Source organism: Stegostoma tigrinum, chromosome 11, assembly GCF_030684315.1.
Source record: "Stegostoma tigrinum isolate sSteTig4 chromosome 11, sSteTig4.hap1, whole genome shotgun sequence".
Lineage (NCBI taxonomy): Eukaryota > Metazoa > Chordata > Chondrichthyes > Orectolobiformes > Stegostomatidae > Stegostoma > Stegostoma tigrinum.
In genome coordinates, this window is record NC_081364.1 from 38937053 (window position 1) to 38963933 (window position 26881).

General features: G+C 41.4%; 1 protein-coding gene across 13 annotated transcripts in view; it reads left to right on the forward strand.

Moving 5' to 3' along the window:
* LOC125460282 (contactin-4-like) overlaps nt 1–26881 on the forward strand; it is a 2333145-nt gene that overhangs the window by 2245274 nt on the left and 60990 nt on the right. The window lies entirely within an intron of this gene.

Here is a 26881-nt window from a genome sequence, read left to right on the forward strand (position 1 = left end):
TTCCTGCTTTCTTTACCTTCTCCTGTCTTCAGTTTTCCTAAATATTTTTCTTTTTGGCCCAGTTCACAATTTCTTGACATCCAAGGTTCCTGAATCTTACCATCCTTGTTCTTCATTTTCACCAGAACATATCGGTCCTGGAGTCTAATCAACAGGCCTTTAAAAGATTCCCACATGTGTGCTGTGGCTTTACCCTCAATCAACCACTCCAACCTACATTTCCCATGTTTCTGCCTCATATTGTCACGGTTAGGCTTCCCTCAATTTTAGTACTTTTGTCCAAGAACTGATCTTGTTCCTATCCGCAAGTAACTTAAAAATTATGGAATTATGGTTTCTGTTCCCAAAATGCACCCCAATGAAACTTTGATCACCTAGCCAGACTCATTCCTCAATACTGAGTCTAGCACAGCCCTTCCCACAGTTCTACTATTTACATATAGCTTCAAGGAACTCTTCTACACTCACTTAATAAATTCCGCCCTCCAGCCAAGGACCTGGCACTAAAGGAGTCCCAGTCAATATAGGGGAAGTTAAAATAATCCAACACAACAATCCTGTTGTTTGAGTGATAATGGGAACTGCAGATGCTGGAGAATCCAAGATAATAAAATGTGAGGCTGGGTGAACACAGCAGGCCAAGCAGCATCTCAGGAGCACAAAAGCTGACATTTCGGGCCTAGACCCTTCATCATATTGTTTGTACAGTTTTCCAATAATATGCCCATATGTCTGTTCCTCCATCTCTCACGGTCTGTTGGGATGTCTGTAGTACAACCCCATCACAGTGATTTACCTTTCCTATTTCTGTACTCTACTCATATGGCCTTAATGGATGAACCTCCAAGGATTCCTACCTCAGCCCAGCGGTGAGATTTTCACTAATCAGTAATTTGAGTGCCCTACTTGTACATCTCCCTCAATCTCACTTCAAACATCTAAATTCCAAAACATTAAACAGCCAGTCTTGTTCACCTGTTCAACAAAAATTGGTCAGAAATCACAGGACACCAGGTTATAGTCCGACAGGTTTATTTGAAAACTCAAGCTTTTGGAGCCTCACTCCTTTTTCAGGTGTTACTAAGAGAGGTAGTATCAGACACAGAGTTCATAAGTAAAAGATCAAATGTTCATACCACTGATAAGAACATGTTAAACAAACCTAAAATGATGTTAAATCTTTAATCAGTTAGAAGGTTTGAACTGATTCATGTGTATGTGTAAATCCCCAAATTCCTTTGAAGTAACAGTCGTGAGACAACTAAAGGTTTTATCAGTATAAAGAAGAGGTGACATTTTAGGTCAGAAAATGCATGTCAGGTGTGCGGCCTTGTTTAGAATCTCTTTGTGGTTTATTTTGGAGTCAGACTGGTTGTATTTCTAAAGTAGGAATTTATAGTACACCACATTGACTGACTGTATAAAGTATGTGTTTGTGTGTGTCATGTGATATAGTGTGGATCTTCAACATGGACATTCCTCCCACACATGGAAATATCACCCACCACGTGATGTGTGATACTCAAGTGACTCGGTCAATGTTGTCTACCTAAAACGCTGCAGGAAAGGATGCCCTGTGCTATGGTATATTGGTGACACCGTGCAGACGCTGTGACAACTGATGAATGGGCACTGTGCAATAATCAGCTGACAGGAATGTTCCCTTCCAGTTGGGGAACACTTCAGCTGTCAAGGACATTTGGTGTTGAATCTTCAGGTAAACATCCTCCAAGGCAGACTTTGGGATACACAACAATGCAGAGTTGACAAGCGGAGGCTGGTACCAAGTTCCGTAGCCATGAGGACAGCCTCAACTGGGACCTTGGGTTCATTTGCACTACAGGTGAACTCACCATACGACACACACACACACACACACACACACACACACACACACACACACACACACACACACACACACACACACACACACACACACACACACACACACACACACACACACACACACACACACACACACACACACACACACACACACACACACATACACACACACACACACACACAATCTCTCTCTCTCTCTCTCTCATACAGATACTCTCTCTCACACACACACACTGTCTCATGGATTTTCTCTCATATACACACTACCTCTCTCTCTGACACACACAGATTTTCTCTCAAACACACACTAACTCTGACACACATAGACATACAGACACACACACTCTCTCACAAATTCTCTCTCTTGCACACACTATCTCTCTTTCCCTCTCTCTCTCTCTCTCACACACACACATACAGATCCCCTCTCACACACACACTGTCTCATGGATTTTTCCTCATACACACACTACCTCTCTCTCTCTCTGACACACACTCACACAGATTTTCTCTCAAACACACACTAACTCTGACACACATACACATACAGACATACACACTCTCTCACAGATTCTCTCTCATGCACACACTATCTCTCTTTCCCTCTCTCTCTCACACACACACACACACACACACACACACACACACACACACACACTCTCCCTCCGCACCCTCCCCACACATATACGTATGAATCTATGGGGTGAATTTGTATTTGCAGATACATTTATTTTGATCAAAAAAAGTAAGTCAATGTGGTGTTTTATAAATTCCTCCTTCAGAAATAAAACCAGTCTGACTCCAAACTAAAACACCAACAGATTCTAAACAAGGCCTAACATCCAATACACATTGTCTGACCTAAAATGTCACCTCTTCTTTACACTGATAAAACCTTTAGTTCTCTCAGGACCGTAACCTGAAAGTCACTTCTAACTGTTTGAAGATTTATCAGCATCTGAGGTTTGTTTAATACATCCCCATCAGTAGTGTGAACCTTTGATCTTTTACTTATAAATTCTGTGCCTGGTACTACCTTTCTCAGTAACACCTGTAGAAGGACTGCGGCCCTGAAAGCTTGTGTTTTCAAATAAACCTGTTGGACTATAATCTTGTGTCGTGTGATTTTTGACCATGCCCACCCCAGTCCAACACTGGCACTTCCACATCAAACAATAATTGGGTTATTCTGAGGTTGGCAGGCTGTGGCCAGTGGGGTACCAGAAGAAGCAATGCTTGAGCCCCAGTTGTTCGCAACTTGTGTGACTGCTTTGGCTGTGGGGGTCAACCCTAATTTCTAAGTTTGCAGATGATATGAACTTGGTGGGCCTGAGAGTTGTGAGGAGGATGCAAAGAGACTTCAAGTGATGCACAATGGAGAAGTCAGTCTGCAAGAGGATGGAAAGTTGAATGTAATATCAATAAATGTGTAGTTATCTACTTTGGTGGGAGGAATAAAAGTACATAGCGTTCTTGAATAGTGATAGATTGGAATGCATTGATGTACAAAGGAACCTAGATGTTTTTGTTCATAAGCCCCTGAAATTTAGCATGCAAGCATAGCAAGCAGTTCAGAAGACAGGTGCTGGGTTAGTCTTTCTTATAGTAGAGTTTGCATATTGGAGCAAATAAGTCTTGCTTTAATTTACTAGAACACTGATGAGACTGCAGTTGGAATATTGAGTACAGTTTTCATCCCTTTTTCTGAAGAGGGAGTGCAGCCAAGGTTCATGAGACTGATTCCTGGAATGGTGGAACTGTCCTTTGAAGAGATATTGAGGAGATGAGGCCTGTATTATCTGGAGATTATAAGAATGAGAGGTAGTCCAATAACAGCAGACAAAATTCTTAAAAGATAGCCAGAATAGATATATGAACCATTTCCCTGACTCTTTATCTCGAATCAGGGGCACAGTCTCACAACAAAATAAAAGCCACTTACGACTGAGATGAGGAGTAACTTCTTCACTCAGATGGTGGCTGACATTTGGAATCCTATAACCAGAAAGCGACGGAATTTCAGTCATTAAGTCAGTTCAAAACAGAGATTGATAAATTTCTCACTGTGAATGACATGGAGATGGAGTGTGGAGGTGGATGATTCGCCATGATCTAGAATAACAAAGCAAGGTCCAAGGCCTGAATTACTTACTCCTACTTCAATATCTGAACATTTAGTTTTTCGGGGTCAGTAAGATAGTTCAATTTTAATTCTGAATTGAATAGGCCATTAAAAAATCAGTTTCAGCTCACTCAACAAAGTTTAATGTTATTCAGGATATTTACAGTGAGGATAGTAATGTCAGAGCAGAAGTTCTCATCAGTTCATAATTGCAGTACACTTGGCAGTCTCATTGACAGCAAAATCTGGATTTCCACACTGTTCTGCACATATTCAAACTGCTAAAGTTGCAGGCAACTTCAACAGCATAATGATGGCCAATGCTTACAGTTTCACAGTCATTACCACAACAAAATCTAGACATAGAGTCATAAATTGTCCTTTCCTGAAGATTTAAAGCTTTTGAGCTATTTTAGCCACTCCATTTGCTTCATCTCATTTACCACATCTGAACTACTCACTCGGAGTATTCACTTGGGAAAACATAAACCTAAAATTGAGATGAGGGAGATATCATGGTAAATTGCGGTTGTTTCATTTTGCAAAAAAAAAGGAAATTAACAGTTTCCTATTCATTAGCAGAAACTATATTCTTTGATGTAAAAATTTTGCATTTTCTCTGGGCATCAGCTCAACATATCTGTAGCACTTTAAACTTCACAACAAAAACTTCACAGGCTCATATCATTTAATTTTTTTGTCTAAACACTGATGGAAAAATAAAGTTTTTCAAATGTAAGTGCAATTATTTTCAAACTTGCTTATAATTAGTGTTATCAAATGGTTATCTGGTATTTTGTTGATGTTGTCTGAAACAATAATGTGCCCCAAACCTTAAATTACTTCCAGATGATATTGCATGTACAATTTTGGTGCTTTAATAGTTTTACAGACTATTTAAAAATAATTATTACTCAAAACGTAAATGATCTGTCAGTTTTCACATTCATTCACATCTACCACCAAGTGATTCACTTATAACCATAACTACTCCAATAGATATCGAATAATGTCTCAGCTTCCTGTTGCTGAAGCAGATGAGTGCTAACAGAATATTTAGATAAACTGGTTCATATTTGTATAACCCTGAAGTTTGTTAGTTCACCAATTCACCAATGTCATAACACACTGTATTTCTTTCTTCTGTCTTCGAAAATATTTAAAGTAAATTCATGTGATCGAACATTGACTTTCATCAGTTGCAGACATTTCCACCTCAAGTGTGCTGCAAATAGCCAAACATTCAAAGTACAGTGACCGTCTGCCAAGTTTTTCTGTGCTTGCCGCACTCCTGGGAAAAAACTGCTCAAACATGTCCTTGAATATATTCTTGCAATTTGCAGACTGTGGGGTTGCTCCAGGTTGAAACTGTCTTCAAGATTATGCCTGTGGGTCTTTTTTCTTGCCATTTTCAGCCACACTATATATTTCACAAATTGGCATGACAGAAGAACTGCAGAGATCATTAAATTTACTGTAAACTGAGAGCACTTCCAGTGCAGAAAGTATACTGATCAATGTTCCTTCAAAAGATGCATTTTTTGTACTACGGCTAAGCCTCCAGGTTCTACTATTGCTTACACAATACAAAGCACCACTTTGTTCAACACAGATAATTTTCAGTAATACCAACAGTTCAAATTCTAATTTTCTAGTCACAGCCTAATTGTTCCGCAAATAGAATACAGCATTAATTTTTAAATTAATTTGCTAAACATTGACCTCAACTTTTGCAAGTTTTTAGCAAATATTAAGCTAATTGAATAAGTGTTTAAAAATAATCCTTTCAAAAATACAGAAAGGTGATGCGTGGTAGAAAGGAAGGAGAATTTGCCACTCCATCTGCTCTGTTCCAACAATCTCTCACTTTTTGATATGCTGCTTTTGGCGGGGTGAAAAATCACATTTTCCAATCACTATTAATTTGATTTTCTTCAGAAGAGCATCAGTAACATCAGAAATCAGCCTTGTATCTGTAATATTGTAACTGAAATGCCTGCAGGATGTCAATTTCAAGCGTGTGTACACCTCTCGAGATCATATGATTGTAGCAGACCAGGAAGATCAAATATAAATGATTGAATTTCACTCCAGATATCCACATTTTCAAAACAAACAACAAAAATATATGCATTGTTTGTAAGTGAGGGTTAACTATGTTTCCCTAATATATCATGATGGTCCTCATGCATTAACAGGTTATTATTTTCACCAGTCTCTGCAAATGCATTGCACATACACACGTCTGTGTGTGTGTGTGTGTGTGTGTGTGTGTGTGTGTGTGTGTGTGTGTGTGTGTGTGTGTGTGTGTGTGGATTGTTCATCGGAATGATGTTTCTTCTTCAGGGAGTATTATTCCCATGTACCTTGCTGTTTCATAACTGTTGTTGGGTTGCTGCAGACTTCTTGGTTTGATAGTTGATCTGCGGAGCATGTAGGTAATGAGCTTGCATCTTCCTGATCAGCCACCTATATTTGAGAAACAGCTTCTCCAAGCGTAACCTGCAAGGATGTACTTTAGCATTTCTCATCACAACTCCTTAAGGACAATGATTTTGTTTCCGCTATGTAATTTGCTATCTTTGGTTGTCAGTCTATGTAAGCTCAATTCATGTTGCAGCAGCAAATGTATCTTTGAAGCCTTTTGGCCATTCTTCAATCACTTCCTCTTGCAATACTTGCACAATTGCATCTTGTTAGGTAGTTTGCTTGTTTGGAGTAAGGTGCATTCTGTTACATTTCATATTTTTGCTGAGTTGATGACTTCCAGAAAATATTAGGCTGCTACTTCACATTAGTTTGGAAGATTCCTCTGCTTCCTACTTCGGGAGTGCTATATTTTCTAACATCTCTGTAACTCTGCTTCCCTTCTCAAGTGGTATCTCCAGATTAACTGGTTGGAAACTGGGCCAATATTCTTTGAATCAGTGATAATGGGAACTGCAGATGCTGGAGAATCCAAGATAACAAAGTGTGAAGCTGGATGATCACAGCAGGCCAAGCAGCATCTCAGGAGCACAAAAGCTGACGTTTCAGGCCTAGACCCTTCATCAGAGAGCGCTGATGAAGGGCCTAGGCCCGAAACGTCAGCTCTTGTGCTCCTGAGATGCTGCTTGGCCTGCTGTGTTCATCCAGCTTCACACTTTGTTATCAATATTCTTTGACGATGCATTAGAATAGAAAGTAGGAGCTAGAGTAAAATGTTATGAAGTAACTTGTCTTTGGATTTATTTGTCACCTTGTCTCTTCCAAGTCTGTGTTGATCAAAATGTTCACAAGCAAAATACAGTAGCTAGTCACTCTTTCTCAGTCTAATAGTAGCATCATTCCATTTGTCTTAACATGCTAGATGTGTATGCAACCATTTGTTCTTGTTGTATAAGTGTAGCTCTAAGTCCTGTCTCACAGGCAAATGGAATCAAATCATTTGGAATCAAGCTGGCAAATTTGTCTCATTGACAAATTCAACAAGTTGTTTGCACTGTTTTTACATCTACATTGCTGCTACAGCTCTCGCCTTTTTAGGATCAAGATGAATGTCTTTACTCGACTTTAAGCATCTTTAATTTCCTTTTTGCTCAACTTCAGGATCATCCAGCAAATTCTATCTAACTGTTACATTACATTGTGATTGTTTTTGTTATCAGCAATGGTTTCTTCTGTTGTGCGGCCATATCAAAGTACAGTAGTTCATCAAAATAAGTACGATTCCAGAAATATCATAGAATCCATACAGTGTGGAAGCAAGCCATTGAGCACATCGAGTCCACAGCAGCTCTCCAAGGAGCATCCACACAGACCAATCGCCATCCCCCTACCCTATCCCTGTAACCCTGCATTTCCCAAGGCTAATTCACCTAACATGCACATCCCTGTACACTGTGGGCAATTTAACATGGCCAATCCACCGAACATACGCATCTTTCGGCATGGTGGAGGAAACTGGAGCATCCAGAGGAAACCCACGCAGACATGGGGAGAATGTGCAAACTCTATACGGACAGTTAACCAAATCTAGGTCCCTGCTGCTGTGATGCAGGTGTGCTAACCACTGAGCCACCATGCTGCCCAGATCACTATCTCATGTTTTCTTCAGTAATACCCCTCTGGAGATGTGGATGTGCCAAATAGTATCTGTAATGTCTGAAAAGGCATGCACAGTATAATTAGAAAGCTGCTGCTTTCATTAAGTTTAATTCGGTAATAACCATCCTTTACATCTAAGGCTGTGAATATTTCTGCCTTTATACATTGTGACAAAATTCCTTCGATGGTGGGCATTGGACAGTGCAAGCACTTCCAGGCTTGATTTAGATCCTTTAGGTTGATGCATGCTGTCGGCTTTCCCAAGCTGTTTCCAAACTATCATGCTGCTGATTCATTCTGCATGAATCAGATCAGCCAGGATCTTTTTCAATGGTGGAGCAGTCCTGTGGGGCCAGAAGTTCCACTTCGGTTCCTCTTTCAAATGAGCCATTTTCTTGATTACTTCCTCTTTTTCCAGCTCTTCTATCTTGTCTTTCACGATAGCCTTGAGGACAGTTGGAACTTTCCTCAGCAGATGCTGAATTGGTCTTGCATTTACATCAAGAATGTATTGTCATGGAAGACATCCTGACCCTACAAACCCATCACCCATCCAGTGACTCTTCCTCAGAACACGTTAACTCTGTTTTCTCCTCCACAGATGCTGCCAGATCTGCTGAGCTTTTCCAGCAACTTTGTTTTTGTTCCTGATTTACAGCATCCACAGTTCTTTTGGTTTCTGTTTTTAATTAGATTGCATTTTAATTGCGCAAACGCTCAGGATTCGGCATTCGTAAGTGATGTTCACCTTCAAGGATTTTCAAATTTCTGCATTAAGTTTTCTTTTCTGTTCTTCAGAAGGTTTTAGGATGTCAGTAACTTTTTTTGAACAGCCTTTAAACACTCAATCTCAGTTTCAAGATGACTCCGTATTCAGCATTCACAAGTGAACTGTCTCATTTCGATTGTATCCCTTTGAAGTGATTGTAATGTGACCACTTCCAATGTGTGTACATCCCAGTGGATGTCTGACCCAAAAGGGCATTTATGCAGGAATGCATTTTAAACCAAATGTCTGTCTTGGCACACTGCCACTTCCTCAGTACTCTCCCTTCCTCGGCATCAAATTTAAAAACTAAACTAATATGTGGAACTGTTTCAAAACAGCCATAATAGCACAAGAATCACAGCTATATCCCCCATTTACACTGTACTGTACCTACTGCCGCATTTTGGAGGCATTCCCTTCGTATTTTCTTTCCACTGTGAGTTTGAACATGGCCTTACTCGGGCAAGGCAAGAAGAGAAGTCTCAAGTGTATACATGTTCAGAAAATTGTTGTTGTCTCTAAACTGATATTCATCATTGGCTTACCTGTGAACAACCATAACAAGCTTCCCAGTGGTGTGGACATTTTCTACAAGATGATCACAAAACTATCCAATATCAAGCTGGCTGAAATCCAAGAAGAAAATGCTGCGAACCTCAGTTATAAAACGAGGAGTGACATCACCTCTGTTGCCTCTGAAGAGAATTATCAAGGCTCACTTGCTGCCTTTGTGGAAATATACCAGAGAATTAGTCTTAACTTCAACCTCAAGAAGACTCTAATCCTTTACTTACACACCCAAGGTTAAATTCTAGTCCATCCCTCCATGAAGATCAATGACAAAATCCTCCTACACATGAAATATTTCCCCAACCTTGGAAGTTACTTCTCATCTAAGGCTGATGCTGATGAGGAGACTCAATGTTGCACAACCATATTCGGCTGTGTTGGTCGTTTAACAAACTACATTAATAAATAGACATGGGACCCTGGAAAATTTCTGCACTTGTGAGTGTGAATAGTATGAGGGATAATTGGCAGGCTTGCATTTGTGTTCGTAACCTGACCATTATTTATGATGTGAAACCTGGTACATAATCAGCAAATTGACAGGCACTTCATATTTTGTATTAAAAGTAGGCAAAAAGTTCTGAATCGCTCACTAATGAGCAAACCAATTATTATTTTTCAACCATCCATAAACATGACAGACTATATTATTCTGAGTGCTTACTCTTTGCGCTTTTGTTGTCAGGCTGCCTGCAAAATACAGAAAAATCATGATTTCCAAATTGCTTTAGTTTTAAAATATAGAACATAGAACAGTGCAGCACAGGAACAGGCCCGCAGTATTGTGCCGAACATGACGCCAAATCACACAAACCCCTTCTGCCTCTCCTTGGTCCATATTCCTCCAATCCTTGCATATTCATGTATTTATCTAAAAGTCCCTTGAACACCCTTGTCGTACTTGCCTCCATCACCACCCCAGCAGCACCTACCAGACTCCTCCCAGACTCTGTGTCAAAACTGGCTTTGCACATCTCCTTTGATCATTGCCCCTCAGAGCTTAAATGCACACCTCCTTGTATTAGACATTTCAATATTGGAAAAAAGATTCTGATCATCAACTCTATCCATGTACCTTATAATTTTATAGATTTCTAACAAGTCTCCCCTAGCCTCCACAACTCCCGAAAAAAATAACTGAAATTGTTCTTGCCTCTCCTTATAACTCATGCCCTCTAATCCAGGCAACATCCTGCAAGTGTTACACCTGCCCCTACACCTCCGCCCTCACCCCGATCCCAGGCCCTAAGAAGACTTTTCACATCAAACAGATGTTCAGCTGCACATGTGTTAATGTGATATACTGTATTCGCTGTTCCCGCTATAGCCTCCTCTACATCAGGGAAACCAAATGGAGGATTGGGGACCGCTTTGCAGAACACCTCTGCTCTGTTCGCAACAAACAACTACAACTCCCAGTCGCGAACCATTTCCACTACCGCTGCGCCCCCCCCCACCACCACCACTCCTTGAATGACATGTCCATCCTGGGCCTCCTGCATTGCCACAATGTCGCCACCCGAAAGATGCAGGAACAGCATCTCATATTTCGCTTGGGAACCCTGCAGCCCAAGGGTATCAATGTGGATTTCACAAGCTTCAAAATCTCCCCTCCCCTGACCACATGCCAACACCAGCCCAGCTAGTCCCTGCCTCCCTAACCATTCTTCCCACCTCAGCCCCACCCCCACCCCCAACCCACTAATCTCATCTGCCCCCCTGACCTGTCCATCCTTCCTGGGCTGACCTATTACCCCGCTAACTCCCCACCTACATTCACCTTAACTGGCTCTAACCCCGCCTCTTTGACTTGTCTGTCTCCTCTCACCCTATCTTCTCCTTTATCCATCTTCTGCCCACCTTCCCTGTCTCTCTATTTATTTCAGAATCCCCTTCCCCTCCCCTATTTCTGAAGAAGGGTCCCGAGCCGAAACGTCAAGCTTTCCTACTTCTCTGATGCTGCTTGGTCTGCTGTGTCCATCCAGCTTCACACCGTGTTATCTCAGCATCCTGGTAAGCCTCTTTTGCACCCTCTTCAAAACATCCACATCGTTCCTGTACTGTGGGGACCAGAATTGAATGCATCCTCCAAATGTGGCCTAACCACAGTCTTATAAGGCTGCAAGATGACGCCCTGATACTTGCATTCACTTCCCAGACCAATAAGTGCAAGCCTATTACATGCCTTCTTTACCACCATATCTAATTCTGTGGTCATTTTCAGGGATCTATGGACTTGAAACCCAAGATCCCTCCGTACATCCATGCTATTCAATGTCCTGCCATTAACTGTATACATTTCCTTAACGTTTGATCTCCCAAAGTACAGTACATCATACTTAACTAGGCTAAATTCCATCTGCTATTTTTCTGCACATATCTGCAACTGATCTATATCCTACTCTATCCTTTGACAACCTTCAACACTGTGCACAACTCCGTTGATCTTTGTGTTGTCTGCAAAATTACTAATCCACCTATCTACATTTACATCCACGTCATTTACATATATCACAAACAGCAGAGGTCCAAATATGGATCCCTGCGGAATATCACTAGTCATGGACCTCCAACCAGAAAAACACACTTCCACTATTACCCTCTGCCTTCTACGGGCAAGCCAATTCTGACCCGACAAGTTGCTGTTGATCCCATGCATCCCATGCTTTAAGCTTAAGAAAATTTAAGAGATGAAATAGAGCTGTGAAACTCGTTTCTTAGTGCCTGTGTCCTCCTAACATACAGTGATACCCTCACTCAGAACTTTGTAGTTAATTATTTTGAAGAACAGCAAATAACCATTAAATTTGAACCCCTCCTCTTGGTATACCTGCATTAACATCACAGTTGTCCAGTTTCGGCACACCTCATTTTCCATCCCCTATTCCCAATTCCTCCGCCTCCACCGCATCTGCTCTCACGATGAGGCATTCCACTCCCGCACATCCCAGATGTCCAAGTTCTTCAAGGACCGCAACTTTCCCCCCACAGTGGTCGAGAACGCCCTTGACCGCGTCTCCCGCATTTCCCACAACACATCCCTCACACCCCGCCCCCGCCACAACCACCCAAAGAGGATCCCCCTCATTCTCACACACCACCCCACCAACCTCCGGATACAACGCATCATCCTCCAACACTTCCGCCATCTACAATCCGACCCCACCACCCAAGACATTTTTCCATCCCCACTCCTGTCTGCTTTCCGGAGAGACCATTCTCTCCGTGACTCCCTTGTTCGCTCCACACTGCCCTCCAACCCCACCACACCTGGCACCTTCCCCTGCAACCGCAGGAAATGCTACACTTGCCCCCACATCTCCTCCCTCACCCCTATCCCAGGCCCCAAGATGACATTCCACATTAAGCAGAGGTTCACCTGCACATCTGCCAATGTGGTATACTGCATCCACTGTACCCAGTGTGGCTTCCTCTACATTGGGGAAACCAAGCGGAGGCTTGGGGACCGCTTTGCAGAACACCTCCGCTCGGTTCACAATAAACAACTGCACCTCCCAGTCGCAAACCATTTCCACTCCCCCTCCCATTCTTTAGATGACATGTCCATCATGGGCCTCCTGCAGTACCACAATGATGCCACCCGAAGGTTGCAGGAACAGCAACTCATATTCCGTTTGGGAACCCTGCAGCCCAATGGTATCAATGTGGACTTCACCAGCTTCAAAATCTCCCCTTCCCCCACCGCATCCCAAAACCAGCCCAGTTCGTCCCCTCCCCCCACTGCACCACACAACCAGCTCAGCTCTTCCCCTCTACCCACTGCATCCCAAAACCAGTCCAACCTGTCACTGCCTCCCTAACCTGTTCTTCCTCTCACCCATCCCTTCCTCCCACCCCAAGCCACACTTCCATCTCCTACATACTAACCTCATCCCACCTCCTTGACCTGTCCATCTTCCCTGGACTGACCTATCCCCTCCCTACCTCCCCATCTATACTCTCCTCTCCACCTATCTTCTTTTCTCTCCATCTTCGGTCGGCGTCCCCGTCTCTCCCTATTTATTCCAGAACCCTCACCCCATCCCCCTCTCTGATGAAGGGTCCAGGCCTGAAACGTCAGCTTTTGTGCTCCTGAGATGCTGCTGGGCCTGCTGTGTTCATCCAGCGTCACATTTTATTATCTCATTTACTTTGAAGTCTGTTTCTTTTTTTATGCCATTTAATATTTTATAATTAAGTGATTCTATGTTGCAAAAAACGGTTCTTAGACAGTTCTTCAGATCTGAAATGTAGAAAAGATGTCCTAAAATCCACAAACCATCCATTGTGCATTCATCTTCTTGGCTCATGTCTGTGTAATCTGAACAGTGCATTGTAATGCCAGAGACATGTCACTTTCTCCTTCGCAGCTTGGTCATGGAGCAGATCTTGCATTTATTGTAAAACTACCTAACCTATATCCCATCAAAACTAATGGGATGAAGGTCAGCTGTATTTTTAAAATGAGTTGGCGATTCAGTCTGCTTATGCGGCAACACTAAAAATTTAGCAATACTAAAAATTCTGCAGCGTGATCGAACCAAATTTAAGCAAAGTTCACTACCATACAGTCTTTGTAGAAGATAGTTATGTCAACCAGAATGTACCCACAATGATTTTTTTTCCAAAATTCATTCATGGGATGAAGACATTGCTGGCTAGGTCAGCATTTATTGCCCATCCCTAATCACCCAAAGGGCAGTCAAGAGTCAACCACACTGCTATGGTTCTGGCTCATACGTAGGCCAGACCAAGTAAGGAAGGCAGTTTCCTTCCCTAAAAGATATTTGTGAACCAGTTGGGTTTTTTTCTGATAATCAGCAATGGATTCACAGTCATCATTAAGCACTTAATGTCAGATTTTTATTGGATTCAAATTCCACAATCTGCCATGCATCCCCAGAGCATCACCAGGGGCTCTGGATTAACAATTCAGCGATAACACACCGGGCCATCACATCCCCTAATTGTCTTATTATCTCCTAGTTTATTTTCATATGCATCCTTATTATACCCTGCTGTAGAATCAAAACTACACCCACTGCTTGAAGAAACTTATTCAGTATGTACAGGCGTTAATTTCTGATTGACTATCGTGCCATGTGTTCATAGAAGAAGGAAATAAGTTCTGCAGGTCTGTCAAAGTCAATGAGTGGAACATGCCCACTTTCACTTATTCTGATTTATGAAGTGGGATTCATGATGTTCTTCTGCCATGGCTCACAATATCTTTCCTCATGTAGCCTTCTGTTCTTCATCTTAGTAATTATGGATCCAGGTTCTTTGCTGCCCTTGTCATGGAATCAAGCAGTAGGGAGAGGTGGAAGTGCCCACCACTTCTGAGACATTGCAGCATTCATGTCACTGGCACCATGTTTGAAAGCCAGACTGCACATTGCATCAGCTGCTGTGAACCAAGAGCTGATCCTCATGCTGTGATGCTCATCCATCATCACTGAGGATGTGGATCTGAAAGGAACGGGCTCTCACTTACGGGGTGTTGGAGAGGAGGGCATTGCCTTTTCCTGCTCTGCCAGACACAGCCAGGCTCAACCTGGATGATGGCTCATGATAATTTGTATCCTGGGTTGAAGCAAATGCCCAGGAGTGCCCAACGAAGGTCACTGATCTTTGGTGTGTTGTGCCAGAGGAAGTGGCCTCCACAGTATTCTCTCACAGTCACAGGCCATCGTTCTGTTTAACTCTGCTAGTGCACACGCCTCTCACCAAGTCTATGCACTACAACTATTGCACATTTCATATCTATTCAATCTCTTCCACCTACCCCGTCCTGCAAACTGCTGAATCTTTCTGCCATCATTCATTGTGTGACACCTCACCACCTTTTCTGCTCCTGCATCATTACTGACTACACTTCCGTCCACTTGTACCACACTCTCTCCTGTTTGTATCATTACAGGAAAATTTGTCCCAATCCTCAGACCGATATCTCCACAGACTGACTTGTAAGCTGAACATTTATTACATTGAACTGCAAAATCGACTGTGGTCCAAACTCAGACTGCAAGGACATGAATCCCTTGGGCCTTGGTCAGGCCAAGTATCTGACCGGCAGTGGCTCATCCCCAGAACTGAAGCCCTTGATGGACTGTGCCAAAACTGCTAAATGAATTTGACTGCACTAAGGAGATTCCCCTTTGATTTTGCTTGGTAAACTACTGGCACATGCTGCACGTGTGACATTGATGTGGCATAGTGCTACATCCGCTCCCTTGACTGGTCAATGCTCCTGACCGAACACCAATGCAAACCTCAAAGGCTGGCACCCTGTAACGCAATATTGAAGACCCTGTGGACCAAAAAGACCTCCAAGTAAGCACAAAGTTAATGACTGCTCAGAAAGCATGCTCAGAGCTGTAAGGTGCATCCTGTGTAGCTGCATGAGGTGAGTGTGTGTCTCTGTAAGCAAAATGATATACAGAAGCCTGCAAGTCGGAAGTGTGCCAGAGCTCCCAAGTAAAGTGTTGAAAGACTGAAGTTGTATAAGAGTGGTCATAACAATGTGATGAGGCTACCAGTTTGCTGCTACCAATATGCATGGAATGGAGAGACAAGGATGATAATATCCATGGAGAATGCAGGGACATTTTACTGAAGACACAAATACCTGATGGCCAGGACAAGAAACGACTGAGCAGTTACTTGTTTTACTCTATGTGATGTGAACTTATGCCATGTAGATTTGTTCAGAAAGTTGAAGAGAATTGGAAATGATGTATAAATAAGGTGCGTTTGGCTGTTAATGGCATGCAAATACATGGAAGTAAGGTAGGTATGAATCAATAATAAGATTCTGAAGCATGCAATATCAGAGAAAGGAAAATTCCTCCGAGTGATTCAACTTGTTGGCTCTGTGGATACCATTGTGAAGTTCAAAGTAGAACAGAACTAAATGTTCAGTTATTGTACAGAAAACAGGAGGGAAATAAATTGTAATGAGACTTCACAATACAAAACTAATAAAGAGATAAATTAGTAGATTTTTACAAGCCAATCCAATCATTAAGAAAAAAGAATATGTGGATTTTAGAATGCAGGCTGCTGGAAATACAAGAACAGTGATAGAACATAGAACATAGAACACACTATAGTTCAGCACAGATCCTTCAGCCCTCGATGTTGGACAGACCTATGAAACCGAACTGAACCCCATCTAACCTGCACTATTCCACTACTATCTGTATGTTTATCCAATGATCATTTAAATGCCCTTAAGCTTTGCAAGTCTACTACTGTTGAAGGCAAGGCATTCCACGCCTTTACTACTCTCTGAGTGAAGGATCTACCTCTGACATCTATCCTATATCTATCACCCCTCAATTTAAAGCTACATTCCCTCGTGCGAGCCATCTCCATCCGAGGAAAAAGGCTCTCACTGTCCACCCTCTCTAATGCTCTGATCATCTTTGTATGTCTCTATTAGGTCACCTCTTAACCTTCTTCTCTCTCATGAAAACAGCCTCAGTCCTTCAAACTTTCCTCATAAGACCTTCCCTCCATACCAGTGAACAGCCTGGTAAATGTCCTCTGCACCCATTCCAATGCTTCCACATTCTTCCTATAATGCGGTGACCAAAACTGTACACAATACTCCAAGTGTGGCCTCACCGGAATTTTGCACAGCTGCAACATGACCTCATGGCTCCGAAACCTAATCCCCCTACCAATAAAACCTCACACACCGTATGCCTTCTTAATAACCCTATCAACCTGGGTGGCAACCTTCAGGGATCTATGTACATGGACACCGAGATCTCTCTGCTCATCCACACTACCAAGAATCCTACCATTAGCCCAGTACTCTGTATTCCTGTTGCTCCTTCTAAAGAGAATCACCTCACACTTTTCTGTATTAAACTCCATTTGCCACCTCTCAGCCCAGCTCTGCAGCTTATCTATGTCCCTCTGTAACCTGCAACATCCTTCCGCACTATCCACCACTCCACCCACTTTAGTGTCATCTGCAAATTTACTGACACACCTTCTATGCCCTCATCCAGGTCATTGATAAAAATGACAAACAGCACTGGCCCCAAAACAGATCCTTGTGGTAAACCACTAGTAACATTTCCCATCATCCACCACCCTCTGCCTTCTTCCAACTCACCAATTTTTGATCCAAACTGCTAAATCACCTTCAATCCCATGACTCCATATTTTATGCAATAGCCTACCGTATGGAACCTTATCAAATACTTTACTGAAATCCATATACACCACATCAACCACTTTACCCTCATCCACCTGTTGGGCACCTTCTTAAAGAACTCAGTAAGGTTTGAGAGGCATGACCTACCCTTCACAAAACCGTGTAGACTATCCCTAATAAAATTATTCCTTTCTAGATGATTATAAATCCTATCTCTTATAATCCTTTCCAACACTTTATTCATAACCAACGTTAGGCTCACTGGTTGGTAATTACCACGATTGCCCCTCCTCCCCTTCTTGAGCAAGGGGACAACATTTGCAATCCTGCAGTCTTCTGGCACAATTCCTGAGCATAATGACGACATAAAGATCAAAGCCAAAGGCTCTACAATCTCCTCCCGAGCATCCTAGAGAATTCTGGGATGCAACCCATCCTGCCCAGGCACAGCCTATCTATTTTCACACCTTCCAGAATTGCTAACACCTCCTCCTTGTGAACCTCAATCCCATCTTGTCTAATAGCTTGTATCTCAGTATTCTCCTCGACAACATTGTTTTTTTTTCTGTGTGAGCACTGACGAAAAATATTCATTTAGCGCCTCTCCTATCTCTTCGGATTCCACGCACAACTTCCCACTACTGTCCTTGACTGGCCTGAAGTCATTCTTTTGTCCCTGACATACCTCTAGAAAGCTTTAGGGTTTTCCTTGATCCTACCTGCCAAAGGCTTCTCATGACCCCTCCTGGCTCTTCTTAGCTCTCTCTTTAGGTGCTTCCTGGATAACTTGTAACTCACATACACCCTAACGGAGCCTTCACGCCTCATCTTTACATAAGCCTCCCTCTTCTTCTTGACAAGAGATTCAACTTCTTCAGTAATCCACAGTTCCCTCGCTTGACCACTTCCTCCCTGCCTGACAGGTACATGCTTATCAAGGACATGCATTAGCTGTTCCTTGAACATGCTCCACATTTCAGTTGTGCCCAACCCCTGCAGTTTTCTTCTCCATCCTATCATCCTAAATCTTGCCTAATCGCCTCATAATTGCCTTTCCCTCAGCTATAACTCTTGCCCTGCGGAGTGTACCTATCCCTTTCCATTGCTGAAGTAAAAGTAACTGAACTGTGGTCACTATCACCGAAGTGCATACCTACCACCAAATCTAACACCTGGCTTGGTTCATTACCCAGAACCAAATCCAAAGTGGCCTCACCTCTTGTTGGCTTATCCACATACTGTGTCAGGAAACTCTCCTGTACACATTGGACAAAAACTGACCCATCTAATGTACTCGACCTGTAGCATTTCCAGTTAATATTTGGAAAGTTAAAGTCCCCCAGAACAACTACCCTGTTACCATCTCTCCTATCCTGAATCAGCTTGGCAATCCTTTCCTCTAGATCTCTGGAACTTCTCGGAGGCCTGTAGAAAACTCCCAACAGGGCAACCTCTCCTTTCCTGTTTCTAACCTCAGCCTATACTATCTAAGTAGACAAGTCCTCATCAAACATCCATTCTGCCACCATAGTACTGTCCTTAATGCGAGGAAAGGATGTGTTTTGTGCCAGTTAATAGGAAAAGCAAATGAGATCATTCTGTACAAAATAAACACTGAAGGATGATCTACAACAAAATTTGAATAATTAAACTTAGCTCATTGTGAAGCACTATTCCTAGAATTAATACTTGTGTATACCATGAGTCTTCTAATCTGCACTACATATCACACTGTAATTGGCCTTAATCCAGTCACTTGACAGAGCATCTGGACATAAATTTTATTTTCCTTTCAATAAGGATACAGATAGGACCCTGTTTCATGCTCAAGATGCATGGTATTAAGTTTCATATTTCCCTAGGCTTTTACAAACCCATTGCTTCTACTACAGATTTATCAAAATCCTTTTAGATTATGTGCACTTTGTCCCATTGATTGTCCTGAAGGTTATACGCTGTTTTCGCTGTTCCTCGTGTGTGAATGTATGTTTGTCCCGATAATAAATCACAGCAGTTTTGTTTAGCCAATGAATCTCTTTTAAAGTTTTCAAATCAGTGTTTGAAGGCCAGGGAAGTGGTGATTGACCTAGAAAGAAAATACTTCTCCTAATGACCCATGCATTAGAAGAATTCATGCGAACAAATTCGAAAAATGCAAGGCAAGCAGTAGAATGGGCAGTAATTCAGCAAGTTAAATGGTTCCCCTTTGTCTGAATTGCTTGGTACGTCCTCAAGGAATTCTAATAGATTTGCCAGACGTGACCTCTGCTTGACAAAGCCATGCTGACTCAGCCCTACTTCTCCATGCACTTCCAAGTTTTCTGCTATCTCATTCCAAATAATGGACTCTAAAATCTTAACAAAGATCGAGTTCAGGCTAACCAGCCTATTGAGTCCTGTCTTCTGATTCCTCCCCTACTTAAACATGAGCGTTAATTAGCCATTTTCCTGTCGTGTGGGACCCTGTCTTACTCCAACGATTCCTGAAAGATCACCACCAATGCCTCTACAGTCTCCTCATTATGTACTTCAGAATGCTGGGGTATAGCCCATCTGGTCTGGATGATTTATCCACCTTCAGACCTTTCAGCTTCCCCAGCACCTTCTCCTCAGTGATGGCGGCGATACTCACCTTAACTGCCTTGGAATTCTGGGATACTGCTGCTATTGGCACAATTTGTTGTTGATTCTAATGATTGTGGTTTAAACTGATGTGATCTACATGGACATCGGCAACATCCCAGATCTCTGATGTGATGGAGAACTACTCACGAAATCATTAGGCAAGTTAATAAAGAAATAAAATGGAGAGAGACTTCTCTTCAAACAACTGATCATAACTCTTTCTACAAACTACTTTTACAGAATTACTATTAGCTGTACACAGATCTGAAACCAAATCATGCAGGCTATTTTCTGTAGACAATGGTATAGGACCTAAAGAGTGTTATAGAAGTAAATTAAGAATTGTAGGCTTAAAAAGTGCACAACGTTCGTTGTGTTGTCTGGAACATTGCTTCAAGCAAGATTTGTATAAAGTTTCTGCTCTGAGACTTAAACAGCAGCTAACAGGTTGAGATGTTTTTAAATTTCTATGCAGTGATTTACTGCATGATTACAATGCTTCAGTATTATGGCTGTGAAATTTCATAAAATTGTTTTGTTTTAGGACTGTTCCTTTCAGTTGAGGTAGCAATGATGGTATCACAGGACCTTCCCTCAATTCTGCCCAATGACAGGCCTGCAGGATGTGGCTGTTAAAGATTAAAGGAAAGTCAGGGTTGTTTTCTGGAAAGAAAGTGCAAAGTTTGGATAAAGGTTAGAAACTTTGTATTTACTGTAGATGGACCCGTAGTTTCTAAACTCCAGGCGAAGTGTTGTGAATGACTGGCTGTTAACAGTTATGAGTTAAACTATCCATTTAAATATAACATGCAATAGAGTTGGAGCCTAACAGATGGCTAACTCTCATTCCTACCTGGATACAAGGTCCATGTGATGCACATTGTCAGAGGATGAGCTTTGAGAGGGTAAGGGGTTCTAAGATATTCTGTAGACTCATTGTCACAGGCAGTCAACCAAAATCAAGGGAAGAGAGAGCAGTTAGAGTCTGAAAGACCCAATGGTTCACGACACATTAATGACGAAATGTATGAGTATTTGAAATTAAGCTGGACTAACTTACGTGAGACGGAGAATTGCCAGGAAAAGCTGTCACCCATGAACAATACTTCTGTGCTTAAAGATGGTCAGGCTGGGAAGGAAAGGAGTGAAAGGTAAGCCCTTGGGAACTAAGAATCACTTTAAAGTAGGTCTTGAAATCAAAGGACCATTTAAAGACATTGTAAAAATATGTCTACAAAGTGGGTTTTTCAACTGAATTCAAACTAAAGAGATATATTCTGTTCTACACAAAATGAAGTATGTTTCCTATTAAAGTAGCGCTTGTCAAAGTGCTTTTAGTTTGTTACATTAAAAGGGGAAATGTTGTGTCATCCTTTCAACTCTCAGATGGAAGTTTATGAGGATTGTAAAAGTAGTCAGCTTTGACTGACTCATGTGACAGTGAGCATAAATTTGACAAATAGTTTTTATTACTGTTTGAAGAAATGGCCAAGGATCAATTTTCAGAAAGCTGACATGATTTGAATAATTGGTACCAAAACAGGGAACAAACAGCTCATCCAATTTTGAGGCTGTGCGTGTGTGTACAGGTTACTTACAACATTTTAATTCATATCTTTGATGTAATCAAGAGGTGAAGGGGCTTGTGCCTGGCCATGGCATTTGTCAGAGCACTTAATGAGAAGCTCTGTAAAGTTGGACACTTCCTTAATTACTTCATTTTTCTGCCTTTATATTCAATTTTTTTGGTTATTTTTTGATGTTTTAAGATAGTAACAGAGATGGACAACATTTTACAATACTTTGCACCATATTTTGTAACAAAATACACATGACATTAAATAAATCAAATAAATCAGATCTGATTCTAAAATACATTCTTTTCCAATTGATGTTTTGCACATTCAGTAGGCAAAGGCTGTTGTTGATTTAATAACATTAGCAAAACCTTCTCAAAGTCCGTTCAACTCATTGCAGCAATATCAATGTGCTCTGTTATAAATCTATATCGATGAGGTGAGCTGACTGGGTTCTTTTGACATATGGGTCAATGCCAAAATGTTAGAAAAACTGAAAGAAGACACTTCCAACGTTCCCTCATGTACACTAATTGAAAGACTTTGGCATGGCAGTTTAATGAGCCCTGGGGAGCTCAGAGAGTATAATGTTAAAATGATAACATATTATTTAAATGCCATTCTAAATGTCACATAAACTTCTGGAAGAATATTCTGCATGCAGGTAATATTTGCTCTTGAATTTGTTGCCCTCCCTGTGCCTGAATTCCCTGAGTTGCTATCTGCTGTAGTTTTTTTTACAATATGCATGCACCAAATGTGACAAGATTATAAACCTGCTTTTTTAGCCACAGTTAAATTCCCTTGTATCCAACATAGAATAGCGATGAAAACTGAAAGAACTGTGGATGCTGTCAATCAGAAACAAAAATAGAAATTGCTGGAAAACCTCAGCAGGTCTGGCAGCATCTGTGGAGAGAAATCAGAGTTAACATTTTCCATCAACTGGCCTTTCCTGACAAGTTGAATAATGACACCTCATCAACCCATGGAATAGACCTTTAGAGAAGTTAGAGTAAAAAACCCTGTTGTCACTTTTCAACATATGGATGTTGATAAGGAGAACATAGGAAGACATTAAAGTAACATGGCTGAAAAGAAAATACGTAACATGTTCAGAATATCTTGGATTTTGTTCAAAAATTCTTCATTGTCTCAGTATTAATATTTTCAAACTTTTTAGAATATATTTTCCGGGCAACTGACACCAAGTGTACTGCTAATGCAAAGCAGTATCATTTTTGGAATATTTCAATTGGACATTAATGATCAAACTAATCTCAAAGCAAAGGGAAGTGCCATCCCTTCAGCAGAGAGAACCTCAGTATTTGCAGGGATTCCAGTGGTATTTTGAAATTCAATCGCAAGAAACCATCTGAAGTGAGGAAATCTTCTGAAAGTGTTTAACTGCTTGAAGGGTTTATCAGGCATGCATCAATATTTGCACTTTTTTCCCAGAAATATTATTTACAAGGAATCTCCTTTGTATATAAATATTTGACTCTGAGCCTGAAGTTTGTCAGTATTTTCAAAGTGTGTGTCGCATATTTAAGTCTCAGTATTACAACTCTAACTTGCTATGTAATATACTGCATTCACTCGAAAGGGCTGCAGTGACATTTTGTTTGAAATTTAGTTTCTTGCTCTTTCTGTTCAAACTGAGTGTTGTCTCTGACTGTAGTCTGTCTGTGCCACATGTTATCTTCTGGTCAAAAGGGAGGACAATTGACCTTCTCCCTTGTATCCATCAAAACTGCCAAAGTGTTTCATTGAGATTGGATGAAGGCGACTAGCCTCTATCATTCCCCCCTCCCTAATGTAAGTGCTTTGCCTCGTATTCTTACATTCTGGACAACCCAACTTGAACTGTGAACTCAGACTTTCAGAGCTTAATTCAAGTTGTCATCCTGCCTTTCTATCATATATCATTGGTACTCTATTCTACCTTCCGCAATGGACTAGTTTCTACAAATGTGACTACTTGTGTACTTTTAAACAGTAATCTATTTGCATTAAATAATTAAGCATTTGATGATCTAGTTTAGCATTTTCCCTTTGAATTGTTACATGCCACAAGATCATACAAGTTTTTGCTCATAATATTTCGATGGCTTTCTAGATTTTTCAGACAGACTGAAAATTGATTTACTTGAACAGCCCTTATCAATGTTATCCCTTTATGTGTTATAAGTGGACATCTGTGTGGTATAATGTTGAAATTATAATTGCAATTAAAATATCCCCACAACTTGCCAATCCTCTTCCCGGACTTTTACTATTAGTTTTGCTGCTGGAACCTGCGAAGGGGTCTGTTTGAGTGGGGGAAATAGTGAGGTCAAATAAGTCACTTATGATTTAACCAGTTGCTCAGTATTCGAAAATTTCCTGCTTCAGAGAAATTCAAAAATTGACAGAGATTCTTTCCCCTCATGCCAGCAATGGAATAAACCATTTTAATACAGAAACCTAACTAGATAATTTCAATACATGTGATATTCTATATTTGAATGAATGTTTGAATTTCATTTACATTGCCTATCCCATTATTTTGCAGTTCTGCAATATCCCCTCTAACTCTAATACACCTTTGCTCTGTTATACACCTTTTTAGAGTGTTCATCAGCCTTATTTCCTGATTACAAAAACAGCAGAAAGAGAATAGTTGAGAAGGAAAATTTGTGAATTCCAGGTCAAAATGCATGCTGCCTGTACTATTGTAGGATTTCTAAGCAAGCAAATTGTAGTCATTAAGATTTTCGTTCCCGTCGCTGAAAGAGGAAGAAGAGTTTTAGAAGAAGGAGCCCTAATTTCATGATCTGTTTTATATGCAAAGGGAAAGATACTGGATTCTTCAGCCTTAAAAGAAGGTGTGCAAGATGTGTCTCTGCAAAGATTATGATGGTTCACAGTTTTTAAAAAAAGTACATATAGAAAGTATATGGAACTACATTTTAGGATTATTCCATGGCACAACATCGTGGGCCGAAGGGCCTATACTGTGCTGTACTTTTTTGTGTTCTATGTTCTAAAATTACATGACAAGGACTTCTTCCATAGGTTCCTCTTGGTAGAAGACGAATTAAGGATTGGTGTTTTCCTTAACTGAGTTCTTCTTCACAGAAAGAATGATGAACTTCTGCAAGTAACTGCTGTATAAAGTAGAACAGGTAAAATGGGATTTTATGATATTGCTGAATGGTTGTAGTAGGCCGAGCCCAATGGTTTCCCCCGTTTATCATGATTTGCAATCTGTGTATGCATTTTCTTCACAAAAACTGCTGCATTTCTAAGAAAGCCCAAGTACATATATCACATATAAGCACAAGTAACATGGATAGCTGAACTGGAATTGTTTGAAATCAACTTGCTGTGGGCCCCATATTTGAAGGCCAAACACTTATGGAAAAGATGCATATTCTGTATGAAATTTTGAAATTTCTTCTGAACTGGCAAACACTCAGCTTTTGGCCTTCAGAGTAGAAAATAGCTGGAAATGCTAATTTACATCTCTTATGTTCTTCCCATTAGGATACGATCAGTGCTGCAGATCAAAGGTTTTTACAAAAATGACACCAATTTATAGTCTAACAGGTTTATTTGAAATCAGAAGCTTTCAGAGTGCTGCCAATTCACCTGAGAAAAGGGGCAGTGCTATAAAAACATGTGATTTCAAATAAACCTGTTGGACTATAACCTGGTGTCGTGTGACTTCAGACATTTTACAAAAATAAATGGCTATTTTATGCATTCGAGAAAGCCTGTGTCAGCACAGTATGAGAAGGGACAAATGAAATATCTTACCATGGCTGGGTGTCATATTGCTTCAACTTCATTTACCAGCGCACATCCAGAACTTAAACTTCCTTGGAACTTGGAGCTAATTGTGTTACAAAAAGTTATTGAGAAAACCAAAACTTTTACAGGTGGCACGGTGGTACAGTGGTTAGCACTGCAGCCTCACAGCACCAGGGACCCAGGTTCAATTCCACCCTCAGGTGACTGTCTGTGCGGAGTTTGCACATTCTCCCTGTGTCTGCGTGGGCTTCCTCCGGGTGCTCTGGTTTCCTCCCACAGTCCAAAGCTATGCAGGCTAGGTGGATTGGCCATGCTAAATTGCTCGTTGTATTCAGGGATGTGTAGATTATTTGGGTTATAGGGGGATGTGTCTGGGTGGGATAGATCAAGGGTCGGTATAGACTTGTTGGGCTGAAGGGCCTGTTTCCACACTGTAGGGATTCTAATTGTGAGATGCAAAAGTGTCTGTTGATATGTAAGTGACTGATATCACAGTTTTAAAAGTAGCATCTGGATGGTCAGAAGACATATATCGCTCTGGATTTATTTTTTAAAAAAAAGAAAATAAAAGTTGCGTCTTATGTTTCTTGGAGTGGTTTATTTCAAGATGACAGTTTCTGGAAAATATGACCAAACATTCAATCCTGAGCGCCAGTTTGACATGCAATTTGATAATGCCCGATCTATACCTCAATTCCATTTATCTACATTAGCTCCCTTGATTAATTTACCAAGCTAAGCTCTTTCAATCTCATCTCATTCCTCAGAAACCTGCCATCAATCTCTCTGACTTCACCAACTGTTCCATCCATCACTAATTCTGTCTCTTTATACCAATGGAACAGTATCCATCATTATCTCTGTCTCAACCCATCTACCAATGAAACCAATATAACAAAGTGTTCAGCTGGATGAACACAGCAGGCCAAGCAGATTCTCAGGAGCACAAAAGCTGGCATTTCAGGCCTAGACCCTTCATCAGAGAGCGGGCTGGGGAGAGGGAACTGGAATAAATAGCGAGAGAGGGGGAGGCGGACTGAAGATGGAGAGAAAACAAGATAGGTAGAAAGCAGAGTATAGGTGGGGAGGTAGGGAGAGGATAGGTCAGTCCAGGGAAGATGGACGGGTCAAGGTGGCAGGATGAGGTGGCTAGGTAGGAAATGGAGGTGCGGCTTGAGGTGGGAGGAAGGGATGGGTGAGAGGAAGAACAGGTTAGGGAAGCAGAGACAGGCTGGGCTGGTTTTGGGATGCAGTGGGGGGAGGGGAGATTTTGAAGCTTGAGAAGTCCACATTGATACCATTGGGCTACAGGGTTCCCAAGC